Source organism: Notamacropus eugenii, chromosome X, assembly GCF_028372415.1.
Source record: "Notamacropus eugenii isolate mMacEug1 chromosome X, mMacEug1.pri_v2, whole genome shotgun sequence".
Lineage (NCBI taxonomy): Eukaryota > Metazoa > Chordata > Mammalia > Diprotodontia > Macropodidae > Notamacropus > Notamacropus eugenii.
In genome coordinates, this window is record NC_092879.1 from 85,529,119 (window position 1) to 85,553,018 (window position 23,900).

The 23,900-nt window shown below is 37.1% G+C and overlaps 1 pseudogene; it reads right to left on the reverse strand.

Moving 5' to 3' along the window:
• LOC140515475 (WD repeat-containing protein 82 pseudogene) overlaps positions 1-23,900 on the reverse strand; it is a 445,535-nt pseudogene that overhangs the window by 182,165 nt on the left and 239,470 nt on the right.

Here is a 23,900-nt window from a genome sequence, read left to right on the forward strand (position 1 = left end):
GGGGGACAAGGGGATAAACAGGGTGGGGGGGACGATGGAAGGGAGGGCATGGGGAGGAGGGTACAATTTGAGGTTGACACTCACGGGGAGGGACAGGATCAAAAGAGAGAATAGAAGTAATTGGAGGCAGGATAGGATGGAGGGAAATATAGTTAGTCTTACACAACACGACTATTATGGAAGTCATTTGCAAAACTACACAGATTTGGCCTATATTGAATTGCTTGCCTTCCAAAGGGAGGGGGTGGGGAGGGAGGGAGGAAAAGAAGTTGGAACTCAAAGTTTTAGGAATAACTGTCAAGTACTGTTCTTGCCACTAGGAAATAAGAAATACAGGTAAAGGGGTATAGAAAGTTATTTGGCCCAACAGGACAGAGGAGAGGATGGAGACAAGGGCAGAGAGGAATGATGGAGGAGAGAGCAGATTGGTGATGGGGGCAATTGGAATGCTCAGTGTTTTGGGGTGGGGGGAGGGGACAAGGGGGGAGAAAATTTGGAGCCCAAAAATTCTGTGAAAATGAATGTTAAAAGTGAAATAAATAAATTAATTAAAAAAAAAATAAAGATGCTGGTAACACCAAAATAGGGTATTGCTCATCAGAGACACATAGCCAACTCATCTTCCAAAGGAGACACTAGAACTCTGTTGTGGAAGTATTGCTAAGGTGGGAGCAAGAATCAAACTCTGATGTGACATATTTTTTTTTTTGGCAAGAACTGGTGGAGGGTATATTTGTTGTGGATCCTATTTCCTCCATTAAAATTTATGGACTAAGCTCTATGTACAATGAATCCACTATACTACTTGGGGATATGTATATTATTTTCTAGTCGTTTCATAGGTACCAATGAATTCACCTTTCTGTCCAACTAGATTGTAAGCTGATTCACAGATTGGCTAAATGTGCTAAGGTTAACTATGATGACAAAAAGAACCCTGAATAAGTGAAGTCACAGAAGGAAGTAAATCTCTTAGGACCTGACAGACTCCTTACTTCCATGAAGGCTGCCAGCACTGTTAACTGGATATATTCTCACAAGGAACTAAAGGACTTGAAGAGGAATGTTCCTCAGTGCAGTTTATATCTTATTAAGTGGCTGCATGTAGCCTTGCTATTCTTATGTAGTAAAAGATGGATATGTGTGTGTCTTGGATTTGTCTTTTTAAGGGCTTTTATCAACCACTTTGTTGACACAAGCTCACCAGACTGCTAATCCTGCTCTTGGGACCAGTGGGCACCTGACCTAGAGGAGCTTACAATCTAGTTGGGCAGAAAGGTGAATTTAAACCTTTGGAATAAATGGAAAACAATATAAATATTACCAAGTGGTATAGGGAATTCATTGTACATAAGGCTTAGTTCATAAATTTTAATGGAGGAAATGGGATCCACAACAAATATCCCTTCCACCAATTCTTCCCAAATAAAATTGCCCTACCAAAGTTTGATTCTTGCTCCTACTTCAGCAATGTTTACATTTTGATACGTCTCTAAAGGAACTCTATAGACATCATGAAATAAAATATCAACCATAAAGATAGAGTGAGTCATCACCCAACAAAAAACTAATCAAAGGTTGTGAAAAGTTTCAAATGAATTGCAAATGACACACAACTACAGGACAATAAGAGAAACAGAAACTTTGAGGATTCACATCCCACCATGCAAAGTGGCAAAGATGAGGAACTGAGGTAGAGAACAATTAACAGAATCAAAAGACCAACACATACAATGAACACCACATGAATGCAAAATTCATTAAAGGAGAGATGAACTCTGAGGAAATAGAAAAACCAATAACAAAGGTTCCAGAAAACAGAATAACCAAATATCCCTCCTCTCTCATGGCAAAGGGTATAGGATTGGTAGGCCAGAATACTGTACACAATGTCAGCGGCAATGAATCAGACTTGTCTGATTAACCTTTTTTTTTGGTCAAAAAGAGGGCTCAATTTGAAGGGAAGAATGAGAAATGACTGATAAGAAAACAAAAAAGCATCAATAACAACTATATTTCATAAGAAGGTGTACATTTCTTTAGAGTCCATTTGAGGCCTATTTTCCCCCTTTTACAAAGGCACTCTTCTTTTTCCTTAAGTAAACCAATCACTTTTATTTGAAATTCAGAATCTACTCAGCTATTCTTTTCTTTGTCCTTTTATAAAATAGATGAGAATAGGTTGTTTTTTCCTCACCTCAGTGGTAACTTTGCTTTATGTTTTGCACCATTATGGGCAATTACATGTTCTGGATCTGCATTAAGGCAATAATAAAGAGGTCATTATTAATACCATGGTGACTCACTGAGAGGTTGACACAAAGCGGCTCTCTTGTGAAATTATTTACAGAACAATCTGAAAATATTTAACAAAAGATCCCATGGTTTGGTCAAGTGACAAAGTTTCAATCTAAAGCATTTTTCCTTTATGCTTGTACATACTTGAAATTTGTTTCCTTCAAGGAGCAATTTAATTCCACAGACCTTTATTAGAATGAGCAAAACCAGCAGCCCCAAGCACAAAGCCACATTCCCTATGTATCTTATTGGTAATGACCATTACCTCTAGTGTGAAACACAGAGCTTTGCTATTTGGATGCATCTGTGATCTCCCTGATGAAGAACCTCCATCTCTCAGTGCAGGACTTCTTGGGGCCTCTCATGAATTCCCTTCTGTGGTCTGCTCCAAATTCTGAAAGCTTATATATATATATATATATATATATATATATATATATATATATATATATATATATATATATATATATATATATATATATATATATATATATGTGTGTGTGTGTGTGTGTGTGTGTGTGTGAGTGTATACACATACACATATATATGTATATATATGCATATACACATACATATATGTAGATATATTTGTGTGTACAATCTATCACATATATATTCATCATACATGTGTGTGTATGTGTGTGTATCTCCATGAATGGAACACAGAGACAGTTCATCTGCTTGTCTCTGGCTCCGTCTATATGACCAGCTCACTCTCTTTTCCAGGCAGACATGTCTCTGATGAAATCCTCTAAGCCATTTCTTCTATATGATCCTTAATTGGTAATATGCTGGAGACTACTCATACCCACCAAGTGTCACTTCTTTGCCCTTCTAGGAATTCTACAACTTTAATTCTTAGGAAGCTGCAGTATTCCATGATTTAAAGTCATAAAACATTAACCAGAGAAGTACTGGTATTAAAACACATTACTTTGTTTAAAGGAGAAACTTGGGGTCATTAAAAATATTCTACAGTTTTTCAAAGGCAATTCAACTTGCTCTCTCCTATTTATTTTGGTATCTAGTTCATCCCAAGAGCATTTAAAAGTAGGAGAACAAAAAACAGACAAAAATGGAAAAGAGTTTTAGGACAAGTTATTTTATTTCATCCATTCCATGAGCCATTATATTTAGATTTCAAAATCATTGTCACTGATGTACCTACAGGAAAGTAGAATTGGCACTAAAGTATGCATCCATGGGAAGAGGAATGAGAGTAGACCAAGTACACAAAGAAAAGGTCTACATGGAAGGTAGTCAGTGGCTCTAATGTTATTGTATGTTAGAAATTCTAGCTGTAGTTATATTATCAGAGAAAGAAATTAAGGGAATAAACACAGATAAAGAGGAGGCAAAAATCATCTCCATTTGCAGATGATATATAAATTTACTGAGAAATTCTGGATATGAAAAGACAACAAAAAGTGTTAAAAAAAAAAAAACAAATGCAAGAAAGTGTCAGGAGACAATTTACTATCAAAATCCAGCAGACAGAAATGGAAAGAGACACACTATCTAAAATAGTGTGTCTATTTACAAAATGCAAAAAATTTGGATGTTAACCTACCAAGATACACTAAGGATTTCCATAAATATAACTATAAAACATTTAAGAAACCCACTCATGCATGGAATGTGTCAATATAATGAACTTGCTATAATAACCTAAATCATTATATTTACATATTTAGCACTATGCCAAACTACTAGGGCCAAGTGGTACTTTATCAAAAAATCTCAAAGAAGATAATGAAAGGTAAAACAAATTGGGGGAGAACATCATTCGATTTCAAAATACATTGAAAGAATTAGTCATCGAAGTTATTTGGTACTGAATTGACTGAAATATAGGAAAACAAGTGAGCAGAACAGGCTGGATAAGCAAGGACCAAAAGCAAAAAGGCATAATCACCCAGTATTGAATAAACCTAAGAACACAAACCACTCTCTATGTGCTAAGAAGTTTGGGAAAACTGAAAAGCAACTGAGCAAAAATTGGATATAGACCATCAACTTACACCATCTAACACAAAAACCTCAAAAAGAACAAGCAATCTTAATAGAAAATGTCACATGACGTTAAAAGCTACAGCAGAACGGAAGAAGGAAACTTTCACATCTATAGTCTGAAGGAAATCCATAACCAAAGGACAAAGGGGATCACAACAGACAAAAGAGAGACATTTTCTTACCCAAAAAAGCTAGAAAGATTTTTCATGAGTAAATTAACATAACTAGAATAAGAAGAGGAACTATCAATTGGGAAACCTCTTATTACATAGCTGTGGATAAAGATATAGGATAAGAAAAATATGAGGAATTTATTTAAAAATGTTAGAGCAAGAAGGTTCCAATAGATAAGTAGTCAAAATATATGAATAAACAATAAACCAAACCCCAAAAGCCTAGAGGCTGAGTCAAATACAATGAGACAATTTAATTGAGATAAATTTCAAGTGTTGTACCTTGGGTCAAAAATTCAGCTTCATAAGTACAAAGTGATAGAAGAGTGGCTAGACCAGAATCTGCAAAAGATCGAGGTGTCTAAGTGAGCAATAAACTTCATATGAATCTACATGGTGAGACGGTGGCAAAAGAGAGGTAATGTGATCTTCAGGTGCATTCAGAGAGGAATAGTGCCCAGGACTGAAGAAGGGATCATCCTGCTATCTTCTTACTGGGTCAGACCACATGTGGGCTACTGTGTGCAGTTCTGGGTTCCACAGTTTTGGAAGTGCCCAAGATAGTGAGAAGTCAAGATATCAGACTGTTTGCTGATCACTTTAAGGAGGTAGGGATATTTTTCCCGGAAGGGAAAAAGACTAGCTATTCTCACATACCTGAAGGGCTGTCTTGTAAGGAATTAATTACAAGTGTTCTTAGCCCTAGAAGTCAGCACTAGGAACAAGAGGTATAGTCTCAAAGAGACTAATTTAGACTTGGTATCAGGAAAACTTTCTAAGAGTTAGAAGGATTCAAAAGTAGAGTGGGCTGCCTAAGTAGTGACTTTTACCTCACAGGAAGACTTCAAGCAAAGGTTGGATGACCACTTGGCAAGTATGTCATAGAGAGGACACTTGTTCAGGTAAGCATTAGAATTGATGATATCTGGGGTCCATTCCAATTCTTAGATTTGAGGATTCATCTATGCACACAATAGTTAATTAAGGATGTAAATAGGTGACATAAGATAAACTACAAAGGTGATAAAACTACAGATATCTGTCTATATAAGGTCTGGAGAAACAAGGGAAGGAACTGTGGCAGAGGGGGCACTTTGGCAATTTAATAAGATGCTAATGTCATAGTTCCCAAAATGTAAAAAACTTTTTAAAAACATGATTCCTGTCAAATGCCTGGATTTTTTTTCTTCTACAACTCCAAACATCCTGATATTTCAGAACCTCTGGATATTCAATTTCATTGTTCAGCTTTCCAACAGATGCTTGCTGTCATAATAACATAGCCTATGATCAACTTTTTCATTTACTCTGAATCAGCCATTTATCTTCAGACATCACCATACTGTAACTTTTCAATGTTCCAGAAATTGACGAGCTCTTTGTGAGGAAAGTTCATATCTTCTAAATGTTTCATATTCTACACCACATATAGGACACAGTAAACACTTAATTAGTGACAGAATTGAATCAAATTAAAAATATCCACATGAATATCTGTCATTTTCTTGAAGATTTTGAGAACAGAGTGTTTTTATCTTACAAATCACAGCTTATACACTGAACCAGAACTAAACCGCATTATATTACAACAATATTATAAAACAAGCTCAGACAAGACAGGAGTAGAAGCTTATTTTCATGAGAAGGGAAATATTAAACATATTGTGTCATTTCTGTTGAGTGTTATCATATAGGGATATATCTCAGAAGAAAAAGACTCAAGGTCAACTCACTGTCAAGGCAGGTGGAGAACATGGGAGCATGGACATTCTGACTCTCAGCCCTTGAGGTGAGTGATTTTTCTCAATTTCCACATCTGGTTATTCCTTAAAGCCGTATTGTCTAAGGCTCTGCCAGTCAGAGGCACTGGAGCTGCAATCTCATTCAAGTGTGGCAGGACCTGAAGCAAATGATAGTAACAAAAATAAAAATTCACCCCTTTAATGAAGCAGCAAAAGAAATTTTACTCAGAAAAACAACCATATAGACCATGAATTTGCTGCCTTCATCAGGATTTGCCCTAGTAGAGTTTCAGCCCAAACATTTTTGTTGACTTAAAATAATTAATATTTTTCAGTCAAAACCATGAACTTTTCTTATGCTTTAAAATACCTGCCTGTTAGACTTTACCCCTCATTTCCAATCACTTTAGGACTATATTATTATCCTGACTGTATTTCCACAATATTCAAACTGTTTCTGGCTGCTTGCAATATTTTCTCCTTGACCTGGGAACTCTGGAATTTGGCTACAATATTCCTAGGAGTTTCTCTTTTCAAACCTCTTTCAGGAAGTGATCTCTGGATTCTTTTAATATTTATTTTGTCTTCTGGTTATAGAATATCAGGGCAGTTTTCTTGATAATTTCATGAAAGAGGATGTCTAGGCTCCTTTTTTTGATGATGGCTTTCAGGCAGTCCTGTAATTTTTAAATTGTCTCTTCTGGATTTATTTTCCATGTCAGTTGTTTTTCCAATGAGATATTTCACAATATCTTCTATTTTTTCATTCTTTTGGTTTTGTTTTGTAATTTCTTGGTTTTTCATAAAGTCATTAGCTTCTATCTGTTCCATTCTAATTTTTAAAGAACTATTTTCTTTAGTGAGCTTTTGAACCTCCTTTTCCATTTGTATAATTCTGCTTTTTAAAGCATTCTTCTCCTCATTGTCTTTTTGGACCTCTTTTGCCAATTGCGTTAGTTTATTTTTAAAGGTGTTATTTTCTTCAGCACACAGGATCTGACAGCTTCTACATTAAGGGATCGAAGGGCTTGAATATGATATTCCAGAAGTCAAAGGAACTGGGATTAAAACCAAGAATCACCTACCCAGCAAAATTGAATATAATACTTCAGGGAAAAAATTGTCATTCAGTGATATAGAGGACTTTCAAGCATTCATGATGAAAAGACCAGGACTGAATAGAAAATTTGACTTTCAAACACAAGAATCAAGAGAAGTATGAAAAGGTAAACAGGAAAGAGAAAACATAAAGGACTTTCTAAAGTTGAACTGTTTACATTCCTACATGGAAAGATAATATTTGTAACTCTTAAGACTTTTTTCAATACTTAGGTAGTTGGAGGGATTATACACACACACACACACACACAGAGAGAGAACACTGGGTGAGTTGAATAAGAAGGGATAATACCTAAAAAAATAACATAAAATTGAGGGGTGAGAGAGGAATATATTGGGAGGAGAAAGGGAGAAATGGGATAGGGTAAATTATCACACATCAAGGAGGCAGAAAAACTTCTTCAGTGGAGGAGAAAAGGGAGGATGTGAGAGGGAAAAAGGGGAGCTTATTCTCTTCACATTTGGCTTGAGGGAATGACATTTTCATTCAGTTTGGTATGAAAGTATATCTTGCACCACAAAAGGGTAGGGGAGAAGGGGACAAGTGGGGTAAGGGGGGATGAAAGAAGGGAGGGCAAATGAAAGAAGGGAGTAATCAGAAGTAAACACTTTTGGGAAGGGACAAGGTCAAAACAGAGAATAGAATAAATTGGAGGGCAGGATAGGATGGAGGGAAATACAGTTAGTCTTATACAACATGACCATTATAGAAGTCTTTTGCAAAACTACACTTATACAGCCTATATTGAATTGCCAGCCTTCTCAGAGGGGATGGGTATGGAGGGAGGAAGGGAGAGAAGTTGGAATTCAAAGTATTAGGAATGAATGCTGAGAATTGTTTTTGCATACAACTGGGAAATAAGAAATACAGGTAATGGGGTACAGAAACTGATCTTGCCCTACAAGAAAAGAGAGAAGAAGGGAATAAGGGAAGGGAAGGGTGTGATAGAAGGGAGGGCATATTGAGGGAAGGGGTAATCAGAATGCAAGGATTTATGGGATGGGGGAGGGGAGAGATGGGGAGAAAATTTGGAACTCAAAATTTTGTGGAAACAAATATTGAAAACTAAAAATAAATAAACATAAATTAAAAAAAGACTATACTATTATTCATTAGGCCATGACACGCTGACATCTTGTGTGAGGGACATCAACCATCTCCTGGATCATCCTCTTACCCTTCGACCAACCTACCCATAAATCATTCCTTGCAGATGCATGTATGTCTCGGTTTTTTAAACATCCAATCAAGTTTATATAATAAACAAAGGATCTCCCTTAGCAGTTCAATCTTTTAAAAAACATTATTCTTTGTTTTCAGTTTCAAAAATCACTTCCATATGTTTTAAACTTACCCCCCCCTCCCTCCGCAAGATAGCATGTAGTCTTATATAGATTATACACATACATTCTTATTAAACACATTTTCACATTAGTCATGTTGCATAGAAGAATCAAAACAAATGGAAAAAACCATGAGAAAAAGCAAAACAAAACATAACCAAAGAGAAAATAGTCCTTAGCAGTCCAATCTTGCCTTTATCTCAATAGGCCAAATTTCTGTGTTTCAATGCTAGAGGTTAAAATGAATCTGCTTACCACAATCAGTACCGAGACAATATCGCACCAAAGAGTTATACAAGACTGATAGGAAGAGATCACAAAGATGGGAAAAGGTCCCACATGTACAAAAATATTTATAGGAGCTCTCTTTGTGATGGCCAAAAACTGGAAATCGAGGGGATGTCCATCAATTGGGGAATGGCTGAACAAGCTGTAGTATATGAATGTAATGGAATACTATTGTGCTATAAGAAATGATGAAATGGGAGGACTTCAGAGAGGCCTGGAAGGACTTATATGGACTGATGCTGAGTGAAATGAGCAGAACCAGGAGAACATTGTACACAGTAACAAACACAGTATGCGAGGACTGTTTCTGATAGACTTAGCCGTTAACAGCAATGCAAGGACCTAAAACAATCCCAAAGAACTCTTGAGGCAAAATGTCATTCATAGCCAGAGAAAGAACTATGGAATCAGAACTCAGAATGAAGCAAAATATTTTTCTTGTGTTATGTTTTGGTTTGTTTTGTTTATCCTCATGGTTGCTCCCATTCATTTTAATTCCTCTAAGCAAAACGACCAATGTGAATATGATTAATAAGAATGTATGTATAGAACCCATATAAAATTGCATAAGAACCCATCTCAGGGAGGGATTGAGGAGAGAGGGGGAGAAAATCTCAGACTTATGGAAGTGATTGTAGAAAGCTGAAGACAAATAAATTAATTTAAAAAAAAAAAGACTGACAGGAAATATGGTATTAAGCTTCAAGGCAGAGCTCTAGACCTCACATAAATTCTGGAGACTTGTCTTTTTCCAGATTTATACTGTTAAGAACCCACTGCAGGGCTGTCTATAGGGTACACCATGACCCTTGCCAAGCCTACTTATCCTGAGCTACAATGACACTGAACTAGGCCATAGGTGGCATAGTTAACTGCTATTGCATCCTTAGAATTCAAGTCATGGGGGGTAGCTTAAAGGTTACCTTACTACTAAAAGGGCCTTATTTGTTTGCCTTAATAGTACTAGAAAAAGTACTAGAAAAATGATTCAGAATTCTCACGGATAATCAGATGTCTTGAGAAATAAACTGTAAACTAGCTGCTCTGCTCCATTACTTTGTATTAAACTGCTTTCTATTTTCTTTCAAAACAAATATGATTATATCTTATTAAATATTCAAAGATTTATATCTAACATCTTTGTTTGTTTTCCATTTTCATGGAAGTACCAAGGAGTTAAAAATACCTCTGCTGATGTGTATTTTCTTCATATTTCATCTAGTATTCACTAATCAACTTTACTAAAAGTAATGAATTAATGAAAAGTATGAGTGAAATTACTGCATATCTGGAAGTTATGAATTTTAAAAAAAGCAAAGCTTCAAAATGTGTTTTCCCCCAGAATTTAATTAGCAAAATCTATTTGGTGATTCAGCCCTTCTTTTCTTCATCCTAATTAAATGAATATTTATATCTCCAAATTAAAAGAAAAACTTAGCTGAACTAATTTTTCAATTTAGACACAATCCTGATGTTGGTATCTAATAAAACATATGTGTTGTGTTGTGTTTTGTTTTGTTTTACTCACTTACACGTAAGTCTTCCTATAAATCTGGTCAATGGATCATTTGGGCCCCAACAAGAAAAAATTAAATTGGACAAGGGTTTGGGGAAAGTTATCAGTTAGCGAGTTTAAATACAACATAAGCCAATAGATGCAGCTCTTTATGGACAACAGCATCTCAAGGTACACAACATTCTGACACCAATTCTCCAAAGAGAGGTAGCTTGCTTAGGCAGGCAGGAAATTCACTTGCCAAGGAAACACTAAACTCCCTCACATGTTTCTGCCTGATGAGAGAAAGCAGCAGGTAGCTTCTCCTGAGGAGGGAGAGGAGGAGGCAGTTGGCAAGAGCTGCAGGTGGCTGCTGAGGGGGAGGTGTCATCTGGGATGCTTGACAGGTGGCTGTGGTTCGAGAGAAGGAGGTGACAGTTGGAGGGAGCAGCAGGTGTTTGCTTTGGAGGAGAGGGACCTCTCACCAGACTTGTCAGTAACTGCTTCTGTGTGCAACTCTGCAATAATTTGGTACCAGGCATTTCCCCTGACAGTTAAGAGATGCCTAAAAATAAGTCCAGAGCCTATTCTTTCATTGGCTGAAGAAAAGGAAGAAGGTACTACTGGAGCTTGTGATTAGGCCAAGAACTCAACAACTGGCAAGAGATTAAGGGTGACCAGATTTTCCAATTGCTGCTCAACAAAATCGCTAAAGCTAAGATGAAAATTCGCCATCTCTTGCAAGAATGTGAATGCTGTAAATATGCTCCATTTTCAGAGCATACAGGATGTAATCATTTAAATTGACCAGAAAAGTAAGATCAGTGAAACAGAATGACAGCTAAGTTGTAAAAATTAGTTTCAGAAAACCACATTTGCCACAACCATCATTTTCTTCTTGGTGTGTCTGGGTGATTCGTCCTTATGTCTTGAACTTCAGATGGCTCTCAGAAAGGCCCTCTTTCAATCAATAGGAGCTTTCAAAAAGGTGATGCCTAGCACTTTATCCATTTCCCTTTGGATGACTAGAGAAGGGAGAGGGCATGTGAAATTCCCAGGAACACTTCTCTTCCCCTATTCTTTTGAGGACTCCATTGTTATCAGGGGGAAATGGGGAAGAAGATAATTAACAGTGGTGATCACCTGGAGCACAGTCCTCACTGGAAATTTTTGCTACCAGGGCAAGTACTACATCTGGTGCCTAGGGAAAGCATCTTCAATTGGAGGGAGTGGGGTGGGAAAGAAGAGAGAGAAATCAGAAAGGAAATCAACCCAATCCACCACTTGTTAGCCTTTTAAACTAACTAATAAGTACTATTGGCTTTGTACTGATGGATGACTGCTGGTATTGTCAACATCCTCAACTATTTGTGTCCTGGAACAAATCCCCAATAACTCTACCCTAGTTACAACTTTGACCTGGGCTCAAAGGAAGAGAAACACAACATCACTTTCATAATTGTCCAATGAGCTGTGGTGAAGTCAGAGAGATGTTATTGATTGTCCTTAACTTTCGAAGAGGACCAGTGACATTGTGATGTCTTGACTCTGGTGTGAACTGCATTTAAGGGAGGCAGAGTTGCACAAAGTTGTCAGCCTCTCTCTCTCTTCCAGAATCATCAAAGCCCAGTGGCAAGAAAAAGGTCAAGATGACTTGCAATGGTCCAGAATGGAGTGGATGGCCTTGGAGTTTTTGATGAATGACCAAGCTCTAAGTGTTCCACAGTGCCTGCTTCAGCTGCCTTCATAACTGTTGCAATAAACTGCTCTCATCCACCTATTTTGCCAGGGGAAGTCTTCACCTGCTTGAGAAAGACACTCCCCACACACACCCAAACTCACTGATGGGCTTAAGGCCTGTCAGTTACCCTCAACCCTTAGCCTTTGTACTGAGATAGTTTACAGGAGTGTGGCCACTGCACATGCTACAGCTGAAGTCACAGGTGACAGTTGAGTGCCATGGAGACACCAAAGGTGGATGAGTATCTGTGAAGAATGTTCAGCAAGCCCTCACACTAGAAGTGCTAGTAGTCCCTATACAGAAAGATGTTCAGAGGACTAGGATAGCTATGATTCTAGAAGTGAGACTCTTTATCCTGACCCTTACTTGGCAAGGGGTATAGGTGGAAGTAGGTGCAGTGAATCATCCCAGTATTTAAATGTGTGAATATAAATGAAGAAGTAAAGGCAGAACTAACTCATGAAATGTGGCCAAACTTCAACAGAGTTCCCTACAGCTCAGGATGTACTAGCACCATACTCAATTTCAGACTTTGATTCCGGATAGATCAGGATTAGCTACAGAGTATGTGAGAGACTGCAATGGAACAAGAAATCAATGCATTTAGAGAAGAAGTATCACAAGAACTCACAGTCGAATGACTTCATAGTTCACAAGCAGCTTTCACATCACATATATTTTCTCATTTGATTCTCATGAAGTAGAGAAGATCGCAATTGTGTCCATTTTATAGTTCAGGAAACTGAGACTTAAAAAGGGGAAGTGATTTGTCCAGCATTCCATGGCTGGTTGCTAATAGAGTTAAGACCAGACCTTCTAACTCATTGCTAACAGATATGAGTTACTAGCAATTAGTAGCTGCATTGTGTAAACTTTCTTAAGACACAATGGGTATCTACTTTCTGACAAGTCATTGACTCAGTTGACTGAGAGTGAATTCTTCATGTCTGTCCTTCATGGGGTTAAGTACAAAAAGTAATAGAAAGCAAAGTAGAATGTGATGGGAGGACAGAAGAGAAACTGCCTTCCACATGACTGTTTTCCTCTTCCCCGGAGACTTCAATACTCCCGATTAGTTCCTATGTGGCAGTGAGAGGGATAGGAGGTAGGGATCTATTTATTTTATAGTTAACCAAGAAGAAGGGAATTGGTAGTTATTATTTTAACTTTAGCTTAGAGACCACAATTTCCACCTACCATTCATTAGCAGAATGCAAAAATGAACAAAAATGTATATCAAAAACAGCCTGAAAAACCACTTGAAGGAATGCTGGCACTCCTCCTTCAAGGCCTTCCATGAAGTCTTCTTCATCTTCATCTTCATCTCCTCCATGAAATCTTTCTTAAGTTACTAAGTGTAAAATGATCTCCCCCTCATCAAAACTCTGGGGCTGCTGGTTTACATTTGTACTGTTCAATTGTTTTCTTTTCTTTTGTATGATAATTACTTTTATCCTTGTCTAATATGTCCTACTAGACTTCAAGCTCTTTAAGGACAGGGATTGGGTCTAATTCATCGTTCTGTCTCCCTCAATGCCTAGCTCAGACCCTTGATGGCTAGGGTCTAAGTAAATGCTTATTGAATTGAATGAAATAGATATAGGATTAAGGAAAATGAAAGGAAAAGAGAATGCATTTTCCCCTATTTTTTCTCATGTATATCCTTCCCAGCACAGGAGCTCTTTTAGGTGCCTGGGAAACTGACGAATTTCAAGGAAAATGAGTTCATATCCAAGAAGGTGGAGATTAAGTGAAGGGGCCTCCATGAGTAGCCAGGCCACGCAGGCAACAAAGGCAGTACTTGTTCATTTCAGGTACATTGGTGGAATAGGGAAGGTAAAAATCCCACATGTGGTAGGTCTCAAAGCTGGCTTTTTCTAAGACCTTCTGCCATATTATTCTTCCCCAAAGAGAAACTCATGCCATGAAAAATGGAGGCACTTCAATATATTCTTTCTTTGAAAATTAAAGGGGATTTGCAAAGAAAAGCAGTATTTGTGGTGCATTACATATGCTAGAAGATGGCTTAAAGCAACAGAGGAAAAAACTATAACTGAGGTTCTGTTCTTCTGTTCTCAGAAGACAAGGAGTCACGAATGAACTTTTCACTGAATTTACTCTGAGGGTTTCTGGTCTTCAGTATGATTAATGTACCACAATCAATTGATATTCTTCCGTAAGAGGTCTTTGAAGTGAAGTTAGCACAACCTGGAGAACAAGCTGCATAGGAGCAGAGACACTGTAAGGAAAATCACCTGTGAAAGACTTAGCTACACTGATCCCCATAATGATCCACCACAATTCCAAAGGACTCCTGATAAAATATCCATCTATCCATCTCCATATAGAGAACTGATGGACTCAGAGTACAAGTGGAAACATATTCTCTCTCTCTCTCTCTCTCTCTCTCTCTCTCTCTCTCTCTCTCTCTCTCTCTCTCTCTCTCTCTCCTTCCTTACTTCCTTTAAAGATGGATAATGTGTAAATTTGTTTACATAACTATACACATTGCTGATAAATTTTGATTTTCATGCCTTCTCAATGAATGGAGAAGGGAAGGAAAAGAATTTGGAACTGGGAAAAAAGAATTTAAAAAATCTCAGTTTAAAAAAAATAAATGAAAAAACAAAAAACAAAAAACACCAAATTCATAGAAACCCTGGAGGGTTTCCCCAGGCATTTCAAGCTCTCAATTGGCTGTATACAGAAAAGCATCCATCATCCCTTTTTATCACTGCAATAATATATCTAATCAGTGTAGATACTTTGGTCCTAAGATTAAAAAAAAACCCAACAATTAGCTGTTTACAGATCAGCATTGTTTCCAGTTGAGTGATAAATATCCTATTTTGTCCTTAATATGGCAAAGAATCTTATTTAACTTTATTTAGCAGGTTTATTTAACTAGACATCCACCGAATTGCAAGGATTTGAAAACTTATTTTATAAATTCAATGCTTTTAGGTATTATTTAGTAATTTCTTTTCAAAGAAATATGTGGTTTTATTTTAATTAGATGATTTGGGGATTGAATGCCATTTAAATGATATTTCCCATGAGGTTAACTTTGGCCTTAGACCTGGGGCTAATGTATTTTCTTATATTTTTTGCTCCAGGTGTTAGTCCTCATTTTGTGGTTTAAATCTTTGTTCTGGGCACATTTTCCACTGTCTATTTTCCATTCTATTAATGATAAAAGATCTCTGTAAATGGTTAAAGCTGAATTTAGACTCATAATACTAGGAAATCTAATATCTCATGCCTGGGTTATCATTCCATTTCAGATCTCTAACATTTGCTACAGGTATCATTAGTGGGGGTCTTTACATAACACAGTTTGAAGTAATTTAATGATGCTTTTCAGTTCTTGAAGTGACAAGGAAGTGCAGCTCAGCTCCTACTACTTCAAGGTAACACAGTTGCTCCAAATGAGGTAGGAAGTTAACCTCACCACCAGCACTTCAACATTCTGAGCAGGGTTAGGGTTGATCTCCTGAGAACTATGGGATGTTTCAACATCAATGTCATAGGCTCATAGGATTGAGAACTCAATGAGATATCTAGTCCAACCCCACTGTTTTGTGGGTAAGAAACTTGGAACCGAAAGAGCCTAGTGCTGTACTCATGCATGGTCTCACAAATATTAAGTAATGAAGTTAGGACCCAAACCCAAGTATCCCTGGTACAAGCTTTGTGCTTGACCCACTCCACCATATTTTCCTTCACTAAAGAGTCTTTCTTTTATGGTGTATGTCCTTCGGAGAGGGCCATAAAATGGTTGTGCAAATCTATGCTTTTGGGAAATATAGTAGAAAATCAAGGTGGAAATTTTTGAGTGGACATGGGATTTTCTCCTTGTTTTCAGGATTCCTTTGAGGAATGAATTTTTATACCATTAATTGGGGTTTGCTCTAGGCATTTTAAGTCCCCAATTGGCTAGATTTAGAAGAATCTCAGTTATCCCTTTTTATCAAGAATTAATGATATGTTGGGGATAGTTGTTATTTTTTGCACTTTGTTTTCAAAGAGGACCAGTGACATCATAGATGAGGTACTGACTTACATGTGAATTGGATTTAAGTGAGGCAGAGTTTCACAAAGCTTTACTTTCTCTGCTTGAGTTATTAAAATCCAGTAGTAAGACAAAAATCAGGACAACTGGTGATGGCCCAGGCTGCAGTGGATGACCATGGCAACTTCTTTGTGTGACCAAGCTATAAGTGCTGCACAACACCCAGCTCAGCTGCCTTCATGACTTTACAAACAAACTGTTCTCACCTGCCCATTCCACTGGGAAAGCCTTCATATGCTTGGGGCAGATATCCTCCTAATTCACCAACAGGTTTGAGGCCTGGTAGTGGCCCTCGACCTGTTTTAGTCCTTCTATCTAGATGGTCTGTCACGGTGTGGCTGCTGCATGTGTTACAGCTTTTTGGAGCCACAGTAAGAGTTTAGTGAATCAGGCAGACATCAAAGATGGATGTGCAGTCCTGAAAAAGGTCCAGTGAGCCCTTTCACCAAAGATACTACAATGTTGATGAGGTAAGCATTTATGGGATAAAATATTTTTGTTCATTCTTTTGTCAGTATTTTCCACCACCTACCTCAAGCATCTTCTTGGTGAATTGCTGATATCTCTAACACCATGGGTTTACCTTGACATTCCTGGGAAATGTATTGATTAGGAAGAGGATGGGATAGGGCAAGTCAGTTGCCTCAATGCCTTTCCCCATATTTCCACACTGGTCACAGCTTCAACTACGTCCTCTATGTTATTCCCTCTCAAATCTCTTTCTCTAGTCTGGACCTGTTATCTAAGCTATAATAACGAACTCCCAGCTGGTGGCATACCATCATCAATTATAAGTTTTGTCAGCCCTCAAATGTAAAAGTTTAAAGTCCACATCATCACTGTGATCCCAAAGTCAACTGCCCCTCTACATTGTACTACCGCATCAGTAACACTACCATCCTTCCCCACTCTCCCTCAAAACCTTGAAAATCTCTTTGATTCAATTTCTTTGGTCCCCTATACTAATCAACCACCAATGAATGTCGATTCTTTCTTTACAATCATTCTTTTCTCAGGTTCTTCTCCATTCTCACTGCCATCATCCAAGTTCAAGCTCTCAGTACTTCTCTTCCAGTTAGTTCAGAATCCTCCTACATGGTTTTGTATTTAGCAATAAGCATTGCAATCCAATCTCAACACAACCAAATTTGGCTTCATAAAATATAACTTGTATGTCTTTCTTATTCAAAACATCTTCAAGGGCTACCTGTCACCAACAAGATAAATTCTAAACTTCTTAGGCTAACATTCAGTATGTTTTTTTCTCCCATTATTCCTTATGGTTAACCCTCAGCTCTAGAAAGGATGATCTTGTTACTGTTCTCTGGATATGACTTACATGTTCCCTCCTCTCACACAGTTCTCCAGAAGTGGTTCCTTCCTACTTTCAATTTATTTAAGCCATCCTTCAAGGCCAATCTCACATCTTCTAGGATGCCTGCTCAAACTTGTAATGAGCTCAACACCCTCTAAAATCTTAATAGCATTTATTTTCCAGACTACATATCTGATATTGTCTGGTGCCTAATACAGTGCCCTTTATGTAGCAGTCATTCAACAAATGTTTGTTGGTGTTGATACCATAGCTTTGTACCACTAGTTAATATCTAATCTTGCATATCATGTTGTTTTGACTACACTGCAACCTTCATAAAAGTAGGAACCATGCTACATAACACTGTTTTATTCCAAGCTGACTAGAATGTTGTTTTACCCATAGTACATGAAAATACTTATTTTTTGATGAATTACATGTTTTTAAAATGCCTCAAACATTTCTATATAATGTAATGTTTAAACCAGTATGTTTTTGTACTGAGACTCATTCCAGTTCAATGTATGAAATAAAGTTCTGTGTGTAGAAATATAGAAAATCTATTAGTGAAATCTGTTTTCAATCTGTGCAAATCTTCTATGATTCTAGGTATGTGACTCATATTATCTGATATCATTACTTCATGAGTTACAGTAGCCTTGTTATACTAGATAATCTAAATAATTTCCTAAACCTTCTCACAAAACTCCATTAAGGAAATTTTTTAAAGACCTGCTTTCTATCTTTTCTTTTAGGAAGGTGAAGGAACTATTTTTATACAGATGAATCTTCCTAAAGCATAATACTTTTGGGACTGGAGTAAAGTGAAACTAATTCCTGGAAAAGAGATTCCTTAATGGAATAGAAAAGTTTAAGATCAATATTGAAGAAGACAAACCTAGAGCCACAAGAGAAGGAAAACCAGCCTGAGAAGTTGATAAGAATAGAGACTTCTATCTCCAGAAAGATCTGAAGCACTCCTCTTAACTAAGAACCAGCTTGGTCATGATCACTGATCCCTGTTGATACATGGAAAGATGGTATCAACGATATTCTCTTTCATCCCTCTTGATCACTGTCACTTGTTTCCTTTCATACATGGATATGGCTACACTGACACAAGAAAGTCGTTAGACTGGTAATAATAAATAGGTTAGATGACCAAGACATCTTTTACCTGAAACTAAAGAATAAAAAGTCTTAGAGATTTCTCTTATCAAACTACACAGCCGCTTGTGTTATCAGTAGTAGCCTAGTTTCTAAGCATTATCTATTGAATGTTATCAGTACACTAAGTGCTACAGAAAAGCACTGATGTCACTGTCCATGGTACTTGATATCTACAAAAAACACAAAACACTAAATGAGAAATTCAAAAAGAGAAAAAGGCATTTCCCTCCTTAAATTTATTTTTTCATATCTTCTTGACAGTTTTTTTCTTTAAGAGATAACTGAGAAAAATGTAAAAAGATGATAATAAATGACACCTAATGATGTAAAACAGATAAATGGGCTTATTTACACAGAGAACTAAGTGGTCACAGTAAAGAAGCAGAGGCTTTGGCATGCTTATTTAGAAATAAAAAGTGTCCAGAATAAGAGTCCCCTTCACAAACCCAGGACAAGTAGTCTACCAGTCTTTTCTTGAAGAGCTACCGAAGCAATCCCTTCAACTTTTGGAGAGCTGTACTTGTTATGAAATGTTTCCTTACATCAAGTCTAAATCTGCCTTTCTGAAATGCCTACCGATTGCTCCTAGTTCTACTCGCTGGAGCCAAGCAGAAATGATCTAGTCCCTTTGCCACATGCCAGGTCTTCAAAAGATTGAGAACAACTATCATGTTATCACTAAACTTTATCTTTTCCAGGCTTTTATCCATCTCTGCTTCATTTAAATGATCCTCATATGACATGATCCTATGGCCATTCACCATTCCAGTTGATTGTTATTGGATGTTCTTTAGTTCATCAGTGTCCCTCATAAAATGTGAATGTTCTGAATAGAACACAATATCCTAGATGACCAGAGAGGAGTACAGTGGAACTGTTCAATTTGACCAACATTTACCAGGTAACAACTACATGTGAGACACTGTGCTAAGTGTGGTGATACACAGTCAAAAAAATTGAGCAGTAGTTGCCATCAAGAGACTTACCTTTGGAAATGCAAATATACATAGATAAGTAAGTACAAAGTAACTTAAAGAGAGAGAATTCTTAATAAATTCTTGTTGGGCTGCATTACAGTGGAGGAGTAGGGGTGGATGAGTAAGGAAATTTGACATAGGAGGTAACACCTAAGCTGATAATTAAAGGGAGATGTCAGTAAATATCAAAAACTATTTTCTAGATGGATAATTGCTACTGAAGAAATATTTGTTAAATATCTGCTAAGCATTCTAAGAGGCAGGATGAAACATGGAGTGTATTCTAAGCACAAGGTGGGGGGGGGGGGAGTCTATTACAAGGCATAAAGAAGGAAGAGGTAATGTAGCATTTGGGGAATGCTAGCAGACCAGTATGGCTGGAATGCAAAGTGGATGAAGGGGAATAATAAGAGACAAGTCTTGAAAGAGATAAGTACCCAAGACACTAGGTAGCTATTGAAGATTTTTTAATCAATGTGGTGGCATTGTTAGACTTGTGTTTTAAGCAAATTAACATGAAAATCAATCAAACTTATTAAGCACCTACTATGTGCCACAGGTTTTTGTCAGGTACTGGAGACACAGAGACAAAAATGAGAAATATCGCTTCTCTCAAGGAGCATATTTTCAACAAAGGAGACAACATGTATATACATAAAGAGTAAAAGAAAAGAAACACAAGGTTTTTAGGGAGGAAGGACACTAACAGCTGGAGGATGAAGAGAGATAGATTTCATCTGAAAGATGGTGACTGAGCTGTGAATTCTATAAGGTAAAAGTTACAAAGAAGTACATTCCAGGTGTGAGGGCGTGGGGGTGGAGAAAGAGAGGGATAACCAGTGTAAAGGCATAGAAAAGAGCTCTATTAATGATAAATTGGAGGTAGGACTAGACTCAGGAAGTCCACTGAAGAAGCTATTGCAACAGTCAAGGTTAAACTACTTAAACTAAAGTAATAGCTGTAGAATTGGAGATAGATGGGATATATAAGATGTGGAGCCAGAATCCATTGGTTTTAATGACACAAAAGGGGAGGAAGATGGAAGAATTTCAAAGATGATTCTGACGATGCACATCTTGCTGACTGGAAAGATGCTGGAGAATTCTGGAGGAGGCATGGGTGTACAGAGGAAATTGGTGAGTTCCACTTTCCCTATGTTGAGTTTAAGATGCTCTGATACAAGTGGAAATGTTGAACAGGAAGTTAGCAAACTAGGAATGGAATCCAGGAGAGAGATTAGGGTTACTTATTAAGAGCTGGGCATCATCTGTGTGGAGGCTGATCACTTGCCTAGTCATGGACACTACGTTTCTTTTAATTCAGACTCAGATCACATAAGCCTTTTTTGGTTTCCATATAACACTATCGACTCACATTGGGCATTAATATTCTATGGCTGCACCATCTTGATACCCTCAAATAGCATAGATGGCAACTAATTTATACTTCTCATTTTGTGCAACTTTCGTCATGGAAAGAATGCTGGAAAGAATGTTAGAGGAAATCTAGTCCAACTCTCTCATATTAAACTTGAAGAAACTAAAATCCAGGGATGCAGAGGTATGATTTGAACCCAGGCCTTCTGATTCCAAGGTCGATGTCATTTTCCTTACACCAAGTATTTTCATAAATCTCTCTCCAAAACTCCCCATTTGAGTGACAAGCAACATGCCAGGGGTCTTTTTCTATATCTCTTGACATTGTACGGATACCAAGAGAGAATAGAGGCTGTTTAGTAAATCTCCTCTCGTCTTGCTACATGATCATCTCTATTCCTGATCATGCATATCTCTGATGACAAAATTTCTGCTGCCTTTTTGCAAATTTTATTACTGGTAATAATCGCATAGCCTGCTCAAACTCACCATGTACCTCCTACATTATATTATGAGTATCACCAAAATCTAAATCTTTGCAGACCATGGTATTATGTCACTTGTAGTCATATTAATAGCCCAGTTCTGTTTTTTCAAAAGGACCATCTTCTACTTATGCTAACTCATCTTGTACTTGTAAAGTTAATTTCTGAACCTAAGCATAAAATTTCACTTATCTATTCAATTTCATCATCTTAAAATTTACCCAACATTCTCACCTGTCAAGGTCACTTTGGAATCTGACTCTGGAATCCAATATTTAAGCTATCCCTCCTAGCTTCTACATCACCTACAAATTTGGTAAGGGTCTAAGGCAGAGATAAAGATACTAAGGGACACAGGACCAAGAACAGGTCCATGAATGAAAACAAGCATATCTGAATAAAGCTTTTAGCTTCACAGAAGTGATAAATATGTATATATGTATATATGCATATATATAATATATGTTTATATATTATATATATCTTATGTATGTGTGTGTGTATATATATATATATATATATATATATATATATATATATATATATATATATATATATATATGAGACACTAAATAAGTGTTTGGTTTCAACCTGAATATATACATGAATTCATTTAAAAAGCTGGGAGAGGTTAAGGTTAAGGCAAAAAAAAAAGCTGTTTCTGGGAAAATAAGAATCCATCAGATTAATATTCTGGTTCCTGCAAATGTTGCTTATTACATTGACATACAGGAACTGCTCACAGGTTTAGGAATAAAAATGAGAGGTGTCAACTTTCCTTTGAGGTAAGTGGTCCGCCATTTCAGCTTTAAAGTACAAGTACACTATCACAAAGTATTTTCAGAAAACTCCAAAGTCCCCACAAATGATGGTATGCATAAACTCAGTTACCATCACTGAGCAACCGGTTCTCTTCAGTCAAATCTTCTCTATCATGTCAATAATAATAAAATAATAGCTTTTTGGTCTGGAGGTCAATAAGCTCAGCCATTTAGAAAGTAGCTAAGAACCAGAAGAAATCAAAAGACCTCTGAGTAGTTAATATAATATAAAATTTGTGAACCCAAGCTCATGCACTTTACTCAAAGAAAGCTCCCTAGGCTCTCATTCAGAAACTGTTTATTCTTACTTTATTTATTATTATTCTAATAACCTAGATTATCTACTGCTCCAGACCATAGAAGATTAGAAATAAGAGATTTGAAAAAGGAAGGAGGTGCTGCTGACCATAAGGAAAGAATCAGAAAAAGTATAATTTTGGTGAGGCAGAGTGTTAGAGCAAGAGAGGGGAACCCAACCTGGGAACAAATAGGATTGCTGCTCTGGGCAGCAGGGAAGAGGGGCTGCCTTATCTCTTCTAGGGACCTAGCATTGTACCTTACACAGAACAGTTACTTAAAATGCACTTGACTGAATTCAATTAGTCAAGTATTGCTACTAAAGAATGTAGGTTTTTGCATCAGTTTGTTATCACTGAAGACATTGCAATTTCTCTAATGCATTAAAATCTGCTGTTTTCTTATACCCAGTTTTAGATCTAGCTGATTCACCTGTATCACCTGTTCAAGAAAGATCTTTTTATGGAATAATTCCATTCCACCCACCTGCATATCATCATTTGCGTAGTACGTGGTTTCTACCTACTTCATTTTTCACAATGTACCTGTTAAACCAGTCTCTTTGACATTGCTCTGGATTCCACTCTGGAGCTTCTCTAGTGCTTGATGCAATAAATAAAATAGAACAGAACAGGAAGAGCTGGAGAAACATCCTTTAGTAAGGGCCTTGTGTGGAGCATCTTCCATAACAAAGATGTTTTGTTTCTCAAAATAAAATTTTTTTGTAAAATCATATTCTGCTCAATTGCTCTTTGTATGTTAATGTTACTTGTAATATATTCTCTTCCTCGTCCTCCTTCTCCATAGTGGTTTATAAGAGAACTTGCGACCTGAATGAGTACTATCTTTGGCTAGCAGGCCTGTGCGCTTGACAAGCAGACTCAGTATTTGTTGCTAAGAGAGACTGTCAATCTGCATCTCAATTCTCCACCCCAGTATATGAGGGTGAGAAGCATGTTTCATGAGACCTCATCACACTGATCAGCATTCTTAAGTTATTCAAAGTGAGTTTTCCTTACAATGTTGTTATTATAATAAAAAATTGCTTTCCTGGTACTGTTCACTTCATTCTACATCAGTTCAGAAAAATCTTACCAGGTTTCTCTGAATTCATCCCTTTCCTCATTTCCATTATATTCATATACCATAATTTATTCAGCCGTCCTCTAATTC